General features: G+C 67.9%; 1 protein-coding gene across 6 annotated transcripts in view; it reads left to right on the top strand.

Annotated features, from left to right (window-relative positions):
- TEAD3 (TEA domain transcription factor 3) overlaps positions 1-8,941 on the top strand; it is a 24,633-nt gene that overhangs the window by 1,521 nt on the left and 14,171 nt on the right. For 2 of the 6 annotated variants that reach the window (XM_035346785.1, XM_035346784.1), the window contains exon 1: positions 4,813-4,833. The exons of the other annotated variants lie outside the window; for them this stretch is intronic. The gene's annotated coding sequence lies outside the window, so the exon portion shown is untranslated. Of the gene's footprint in view, positions 1-4,812; positions 4,834-8,941 lie in introns of those variants that run through there. 6 annotated transcript variants of the gene reach the window in all.

Below are 8,941 nucleotides of genomic sequence, written 5' to 3'. Positions count from 1 at the left end.
CCCAGGGCCCCCGGCCCCCCCCCCCCCAACCCGGGGGGTGGGCAACACGGTGGGCCCATGGGGGGGGGGGGGGGGGGGGGGGGGTGAAAAGGGAGGGGAAAAAAAAAAAAAAAAAAGGACATTTTTGGGGAGAAACCAGCTGGGAATGACACCAGCAGCTCTGCTGGAGCAGCGGGCGCCCCGCAGCCCCCGGTCTCCGTTGGCTGGTTGGCAAAGGACGAGGGGAAGGTTTGGGGATTTTTTGGCTCTTTGCGGGGGGCCGGGGCGAGCCGGGCCAGGCGACCGTCCCACCGCCGAAGTGATAATCTCCTGTGTCAGGCGCGCCGGGGTATTTTTGGGCTCCAGCGTCCTCTCTCCTCCTATCGCTTTACCCCGCGCGGGTACGTGCGCGCCGTGAGTCAGGGCTTTGGCGCTGCCCGGGGGGCCCCGGCACCCCCCTGCGGTTTTGGGGTGCTGTTTGGGAGACGGCCGGGCTCCGGCGGCGAAGAGAACTGGGGGGGGGGGGGGCTCGGGCAGGTCGGTGACCCCCACCCCGAGCACCGTGGGCACTTTGGTGGCCCCAAAGCTCTTCCCGGCACCTGGTTTTTGGGGTGGTCCTTGGGGCGGTTTTGCCGTGGGGTGGGAGGAAAAGGGGATGGTTGGGGGGAGCCCCCCCCCAAGGTCACCAGGGGGCGGCGGGGCCAGGACCCTGCTCGCAGGCAGGTGTTGGCCGTTTTGTCCCCGTCACTTCCCCGCTGGAGGGGACAGGCACAATTATCCCTTTGGGGTGAAAACGCTGGATTTGGCCCCCGTTTGGGTCTGCAGCAGGGATTCGCCCTCCCTGGACTCCCCGCCGGTGACAGCAGGGACAGAGCTGCTGGTGGGGACGGGGTGCGCGGCCACCCCTTTCTGGGTGACACTGGGGACCTGGGGAGACCTCGGGCACGGCTCGGGGCCGCGCTCGTCCCTGTGGCGGGCGCGTGGCTGGCACGGCACCGGCTCTCCCAACCAAAATAACCCTTTGCGAGCGGCCGGGCTCGAGCCGCGTTGCGTAACGGCACCCGGGCGCTTCGGGCGCCTCGAGGACCCTCGGCCAGGAGCGAGGGGTCTGCTTGGCACAGCCGCGGCCTTTCGGGGCACATCCAAACCCTCCCGGCACCGTATCCCGGCCCCGCCTCGCCAAACCCCTTCCGAACCCATCATAAAAGGGACTCGCTAGCGTTTCCCATGACACACGGGCACTATTTATCACGATACCGGAAACGGCATCTTCTTTAATCGCCGTTTAACCCCCGGCTCGCCGCCGGCAGGAGGGTGCCGGGGCCGTGGCCAAAGGGCAGGAGCGTTACCCGGCGGTGTGCGCGCACGGGGCGCAGCGGTGCTCCTGGGGAGGTGGGGGTGGCCGTGGCAATCAGCTGTAATTAATGCGTTAAAAAATCGGGTAACCGCGCTGCTCCCGTCACACGCACCCAGTTGAGGCCGGCGTGAGGTGAGCTCGGGGCTGTTGGGATGGGGAGAAGCGTTGGGCTGTCTTTGGGGGAAAAATGGGGGTTTCTGCCTTACTGCCTGTTCTTCCTTCGGTGGGAGTGGGGATAGAGGTGAATGGCGGGGAACGGGCTGTGAAACCCTTCCCAAAACCCTTCCTAAAGTTTCGTGGCAAGAGCTCTTTGTGGGCTTGGCATCCCGATGGCCGTACAAGCAACAGGCAAGACGGATGGTAACCAAAAAGTTGCCATTTCCAGGAGCTTTTCCCTCTTTTAACAAAACTTTGACAACAGTTGCAAGGCTGGTGGGGCTGCACAGAACGGCCCCCGTTGTCAGCACCCCTGCTGGTAAATAGGTTTTTTCTGGGGGGGGGGAAGCTCTTAGCCTGTTTTTTTTTCTGCCACCAGCATCCGAGGCGGTGTTTGGGGTCGGTGCCCGGGTCAGGCGCGTCGGGAGCGTGCCGGAGTCGCGGCCGGCCGAGCCCAGGCACCTGTGTTGTGGTTGGGGCAGGCACCTGAAGTGTGTGGGCGTTCGCTGTTGCCACCGTCACGTGTCGTCTTACGAAATGTTTTTTTCGGACGGAGGGAGGGAAGGTAATGATGGGGTGAGCAGTCGGGGCTGTGCCCCGCGCCAGCCTGCAGCGGGCACGCGGCGATATCGCGCCGGTTCGGACAGGTCGCTGGGGCTCCCCGGGCCGCGGTTTTACCCGTCTGGGAAATGGGAGCAGCGGCTCCCTCGTGCTGAGAGGCGGCCTCGGGGTGTCGGACCGTCAGTCGTGCACCCGGAGCAGAGGGTGGGTGAGGTGCTGGGCGCGAGCGTGGCCCCGTGTAGGGTGTTGTAGGGTGTTGTGAGGAGTGCCAGTAGCTGAGCCTGGCGGAGGGGACAGGCCACGAGCCCCCATGTCCCGTCCCCTTGCCCTGCGCTGACTCGAGCAGCAGGATCCCATAGGCAAAAGGGTTTGGAGAAGCGTGGATGCCCATGGAGCATGTCCCCCCTGGTGGCGCAGACATGGATGGAGCCCGTCCCCTCACCAGCTCATGAACAGATGCACAGCTCCGATGTCCCCAGTGTTGTCCCTGCACCGTACTGGGACCAGCACGGCCCGGTGGCCGCCCCCGCAGCGGGCGCTGGGTGCGTCCCGCCAAGCGCTGGGCCCCGGCTGGCTGAAGCCAACCCGCTGCTAATCCTCAGCCATCCTCTTACGAGCCCGAGGCGAAGAAGGTGACTTGAGCGCGCCATGGCTGCAGCTCGCCCTGTAGTGTTTGCTCGCCAGGGGACGGTGAGCGAGGTGCGAGCGGTGGAGAGCGCTGGCTTTTCCCCTGCGCCCTCGCTGCCGGGAGAACGGACGCAACACGGAGCTGGCAGCTCGCTCCCCTCGTCTCGGGGCTGGGGGACGGGACGGGACAGCAGGGCTGGATCTAATTTTAGGCGCTGGGCAGAGCCTCACAGAGCGCCGGGCAGCGGGGACGTCTCACGCCGTGATGCCCGCGAGCAACCTCGGCGGAGAGCGGGTGCCGGGCGGGCTCCGGGTGGCCCCGCGCTGCCAGCCCGGCTTCGCCCCTTGGGCACGAGCTGCTGGAGAGGCTGGGGGTCCTGGGGCCGTGCTCCTGCTTATCTGGGACCCACTGAGCCCTGGCAGCTCCGTGCCTCAGTTTCCCTGTGGCGGGGCGGGAGGAGGCAGGAGGGCTGGCCAGGCTCGGGGCTCCTCGCCTGGGAGCGCCAAGCCTTATTATTTCCCCACGACTGTCTCCTCCTCACTCCTCATAAAATTAGATCCAGCTGTTCACAATAGCCACTAACTTCTCTCCGGAAGATGTTCAAAGTTTACAGACGCGGCGTGCGTGGAGGATGGGCTGCCGTTCCCATGCCAGCTCCCTCGCCCGCCCTCCCCCAGCGCCTGCCAGCTCCTGCCTTCCCCAGGCGGAGGCAACGCGGCGGCGCCCGCACGCAGCCGCACGAGCCCCCGCGCGAAGCGAGCCTTGTGTGTTCCGGTACCAGGAGGACCCGGGTGCTCCGTGGTCCCCGCTGCAAACTGAAGCTCCCGGGCAGGACCCCGTGTTCTCCCCACGAGGTGTCTCGCCTGCCGGAGCAGCCCTGTGCGCTCGGCAGAGCGTCGGCACGCGAGGTGGGCAGGGTGCACGCTTGGTGCACGCTTTTGGGGCTCACCGACGCCTGTGCTCAGCTTTGGCAGGAGTTTGGGCTCTGGCTGCCATGCAGTGTGGCCGGCGTGTCCCCTTGTAGCCTCGCCTGGGTGGCATCGCAGAGGGTCGGGGTCCTGCTCCGACGTCTGGGAGTCGGCGCGCCGGGGGCTGAGAGCGCTGCGCCGGGCTCCCCGGAGCCGTTGGGCCAACGCTCCTTTCTGGAGCTCCTTCTTTCCCTAATAATACCGCCTTCGTGTATTTTTAGCAACTTTCCTCCCCAAGGATTCCAGAGCAATTTTACAATCTGCAGGAGCGGGAGTTTGCTTTGCCCGTTTTCAGCGCCGAGAGGCTGCCGCGGTGGCACCGGGAGCGCTCAGTCCCCCTGCGCCGTGGCCGCTGGTGGGGTTTGGTCCCAGGGGGCCCAGGCAGCGTCGAGAGGTGCTGGGGAGAGGGCGATGTGCCGCCGCGGGTGTGCAGGAGGATGCTTTGCTTGCCCAGTTTGTTTACTGGCAAGCAGCGCGCCGTAAAATGATGCTAACCCTGAATATCCCTCTCCGGGAATAAATCGCCAGCGTGGTCTGCGCCATGCAGTGCGCGCTGCTAACGCAGCTCCTGCGTGGCCTCGGCTTGTGTCGGCTCTCCTAGGCTAAAGAAACTCGCTCCGGGAGGGCAGGGAAACGTGCCTCCTCTCCGGGTGACAACAACCCAGTGCCATTTCCGTGTCACGTTTTGCCCCAGTTGCGGGCAGCCGGAGCCATCTCCGCGTCTCCGCCGGGACGGGAACACCGGGGACCTGATGGCACCAACCCCTGGGGTCGGGGCAGGGAAGGCTGCAAAAATACCCATGGCCTTGCAGGCTTCCCCCCATGTGCTTTTCTTTTTGGGGGGGGGGATTGGCTCTTAATGTCCCCCCCTTGCACCCCTGGGACCTCGCTCGGTGGGGCAGCGCGGTGCCGCTCGCCCCCGGCCGCGGGCGCCCCGGGCTCCGGCGGTGCCGGCGCAGGCAGCGGGCGCAGCTGCTCCCGGGCAGGGTTGGGTTTCGCGGGGGCGGAGGCGGCCGGGGCCGGGGGTGGGTGTGAAATCCACTGCAGCCTTCCTCCTCCTCCTCTTCCTCCTCCTCGCCTGGCAGCCGCCGGCCCCAGGAAGACGTTTGCCCCTGCTGCGGTGGCCGGGCAGTGGGGTCGGCAGCTCCCAGAACTGCTCCGTGGAGGTGTTTCTCCTCCCTGGAGCATGGCCGCGGGTTCGTAGGGTCCCCGGGACGTCTGTCCCACCCAGACAGAGGGACACCACCCCTGCCCTGGCTCCTGCGGCTCTCCCTTGCCCACGATGGGGTTTGGATTCCCCTTAAGGGCAAGCTGGGGGTCCCAGGGGACCCAACATGCGGTTGATCCCGGGATGGGAGTATTTTGGTGCAGGATCGAAGCGAATTCAAGCACGGGTGGGGGCCGTGCCACGGTGCTGGCCGTGCCCCTGGGCCACCCGGTGCTGGGGGGGGTCAAGGGGTGGCCGTCACGGTGGCCCCTCCGCAGCAGGCAGCTCCAACCCTGTTGTTTCCCTCCAGCTCGTTTCATAACACAGAGAGCAATTAATGCCGTAAAAGCTTTCTATTTATGCGCTGCTGGGTGAAACGCCCCGGCTGGGCAGGGCGGGAGGTAATTGGGCCAGGGAGGGAAGCCGGGGTAAGGTGTCCGTCTGTCCCCTGCCCTGTACGTCCCGGCCCCAAGAGCCTTGAGCAAAACCAGCCCCGGTCCTCCAGCAGTCGAAAACCAGCTCTGCCGGGGCCCGAGGAAGAGGAGGAGGCGGAGGGGTTTGTTCGCACACCCGCTTGCGCCGTTAGGAGGGAGCACCTCGCCCGCTGGGGCTGGGAGTGCCCCGGGCTCTGCTCGCCTCCCGTCCCTTCTCCGTGTCCTAATTTTCTAGGGCCAAATCGCTCAGGTTTCCCCGTCGTTTGCCCTCCGGAAAGCCTCCCGCTCCGGGACAGGGCGCTGGGCATCCCTCGGCCTCGCGCTGCTGCTGGGCGCCAAGCGGCCGCGAGGTTTCGGGGCTGGGGTCGGGGAGCAGCGGGGACCCCCGTGCCCCCCGGCAGCGCCGCGGACCCCGGTGGGACGCTGCCACGTGGCCTCCTGCGGTTTCCCCGCTCCGATTGCTTCCTGAGCCGCCCGCCAAGCCGGAAAGGACAGGAAGCGATAGAGGAAAGGAAATTAGTCAGGCCGTCCCGCGGGGAGCACCGGGGGCTCGGCTGCCTCCCCGGGCCCCCAGCCCGTGCCGGGGGAGGCTGGCCGGGGTCTCGGTGTCCCTTGGGGGACGAGGTGGCCCCGCAGTGACCGGTGAAGCCCCGGGTGGGAGGGGGCAGGCCGTCCTTCCCCAGCTGGGGAATTCCTCAGCACAGCCCTGGAGCTGCTTGGAAGAGGAGCGAGGTGAAGGCAGAGCTCCGCCGCGCCCCCGGCGGGTCCTGGCAGGGCGCGGGGTGGTCCCCGAGGGAGCTGGGGACCCCCGGCTCCTGCAAAGGGCAGGTCGGGTTCTTGGCTGGTGCCAAAACCAAACGTGCTGTAGGGTCATGCCCGGGCTTGGTGCATGGCACGGGGTCATGGGCCGACTGGGAAGAATCTTCCCGTGTGCTTCGTGGCCTCGCTGGGGTCCCCCCCGGTAGGGCCATGTCACAGCGGGGTGGCAGAGGTGGCAGCGGGGTCACGAGGGGCACGGCAGCAAAGATCTCGGCGTGCCTACAAACTGCGTCCTCCCGCCAGCCCCCCAGCCTGCTCCTGCGATGCGTGGGGCCACCCGCGAGGCTCCGCTTCGGGGTTTATTCGCTTGGGGTCTTGCAGAGCCGGTGCAACGGGGCGGCCCCTCTCGGCACCCCCCAGCGTCCTCCTCGGGCCACGGCGCACTGATCCTGCCCCAGTTTCAGAGTGGGGCCGAGCCGGGACAGGTTGCACAGCCCAAGGGGGGGGGCTGGATGCTCAGCACCGGGGAGCGGGTGCCTCCCCCGTGCCACCGACGGCGGTGGCCCCGTGTTGGCGTCGTCCCCCCTTTGCCGTCCCCCAGCGGGGCGGCGGTGCCGGAGCGGTTGCTTGTGCAGGTGAGAGGCTGCGCCCGGCCCCGCCGCCTGCCCGGGCTTGTTGCTGAACTTTTATCCTTTCGCCATGGGGTCCGGGCAGGGGGGGGGGCGGCAGGGCTGGCTCGCCTCGGGGCCCCCGTGCGGGAAGGCAGGCGGGGAGCGGGGGGGCGGCCGGACCCCTCTTTTTGCCGGTTCTGCTCACCCCCATCCCTAAGTGTCCCCAACCCCTGGGGGTCCTGGTGCTGCTCCCCACGGGATCAGGGAAGGGCTGGGTAAAGCGAGGAGCTTGGGGCTGCTGTGCCCTGCACTGTGCCCCCCCAGGCAGCGGGTGCTGGCACCGGTGGCCGTGCCGTGCGTCCCCGGTGAGTCGGGGAGGATGCGGTGGCAAAAGCCACCTGCACCCCGATTCGCAGAGGGGCAGAGAGCGGCAGCCTGGAGGTCACAGCCAGGGTTGGGGCACCCGCAGCGGGGCCACCCTGGTGCCACCAGGAGGGCAGGGACAGCTGGGGCAAGGCGTTGGTCCCGTGGCGTCACGCTGGTCAACACGGGACAGCTCCTGCCTCTGGCCAGGCCGGGTGGTGTGACGGCTGGCTCGGCAATGCGGGTAATGGGACGTGGCTCCTCTGCTTGGGGCAGACCCCAGTTCTTGGCTTTCCACCCCGTACAACACGGGGTTGGGGTGACGCACGGCGTGCAGGATGGGGCAGTGCTTTTGGGACCCGGCACGCTGGGGAGGAGGGCACGCGGTGTCCGCCAGCTCGGTGGCACTGCCGGGGACGAGGTGCCACCCCGCACCTGGGGGCTCTGAGCAGCACCGTCCCCATCCCCATCCCCACAGCCCCCATCACATCTGCCTCTGCTGGTCCCGGCCCCGCTGTGCCCTGTAGGGCCCTGCTCCTCACCTGGGCACCACACCGCATCCACACCACTCCCCTCCCCTGACCCGAGCATCCCCTTCCTCCCTGCCCCAAGCAGGGGTTTCTCGTGGTCTTTCTGGGCTCCCCAGCCCCGAGCAGCCCCCTGCAGCCCCCCGCCACCTTGGCCAGCCTTGAGCCGCAGCGGGGCCGAGCTCGGGGCGAGCGCACGGCGCGTGGGAACGCCGCCTCCATCTCCCGGCGTAACCTTGGCCTCGCCGGGAGATAAGGGCAGGCGCTGCCCCGGCCACATCCTCCCCTGCACCCATCCCGCTCCCCAGTCTCGGGGACCCCACGGGTGCGCTCCCCTTCTCCTTGCTGGCCAGCACCCTTGGGGGCAGGACGTGGCACCCCACAAAAGCTGCCTGCGGGGCTTTGCCCTCCGGCCTCTCGCCCGCGCGGGGCGGCGAGCATCCCTGCCGGGGGTCCCCGCGCCCCAGGGGAGGGGGCTCCACCGCTGGCCTGGGGAGAAGCCGGAGGGAAGGAGACGATGATAACGAGTTTTCCGGCAGGTCCGGTCCCCTCCCTGCCCGGATCAGGTCGGGCAGGCCGGTACCTCGGTCCAGCCGTGCTGGTTTCCTAATTGCTCCTCTCGTTGCTGTTTTGTAAGGCTGGGTGGAGCGCTGCGCTCGGCCCGCGCCCCTTACGTCAAAGCTGTGACTTGCCTGCACCCTCCCTCCAGGAAATAAAATTTCTTGGCCTGGCAAAAAGCAGGTTCGGTGGAGGAGGAGGAGGAGGAGGAGGAGGAGGAGGAGGAGGAGCTGCTTCCTCGCACCTTGGCCGGGGCCCCGGCTTCGCCCTCCCTCCTCTCCAGGGCCCTGTTTTTCCCCTGCTTCCCTGAAAAAGGGATTTCCCTGCTGGGAAGGGGGGGGGAGGCAGTGGGGTGGGAGGGGTTTGGGGGGGCTGGGGGGGCTGAGAGCCCTTGGGAAGGGGACGGTGTGTGCGGTGTGCAGGGTCCCCCCTGCGTGTGACACATGGGGACGGTGGCCGTGTCACTTGTCACTTGGCTTGCAGCGGTGCCGCCGGCCCTATGGCTCCCTGTGACCACCCGGGGGGGAGATCTGGGGGGTCCCGTGAAGCCCCCCCACACCCATTCCTGGGGCTTTCACCTGGGGGGGGGGGACTCAGCAGAGCCCAACCCCACGGGGCTGCGGGTTCCTGAGCTGCTGGGGGGGGGTCTTGAGGCTGGGGGCTCCTGGGCTGCCACAAGGCAGCTGGGGGCCATCGGGGTGCTGAGGGGTTTTCAGGCTGAGAAGGGGGGGGGTCTCAGCCCCCACCAGCACCCGCTGCGATCCCACAGCACTCACGGGGTGGGCACGGGATGTGTGTGGGGGGCTCATCCCCACTTGTCCCCCCCCCCACCC

The sequence above is a fragment of the Oxyura jamaicensis genome, chromosome 26 (genome assembly GCF_011077185.1).
Source record: "Oxyura jamaicensis isolate SHBP4307 breed ruddy duck chromosome 26, BPBGC_Ojam_1.0, whole genome shotgun sequence".
NCBI classification, from domain to species: Eukaryota; Metazoa; Chordata; class Aves; order Anseriformes; family Anatidae; genus Oxyura; species Oxyura jamaicensis.
The sequence above is the reverse complement of the archived record's forward strand: the minus strand, read 5'-3'. Positions and strand labels throughout refer to the sequence as shown.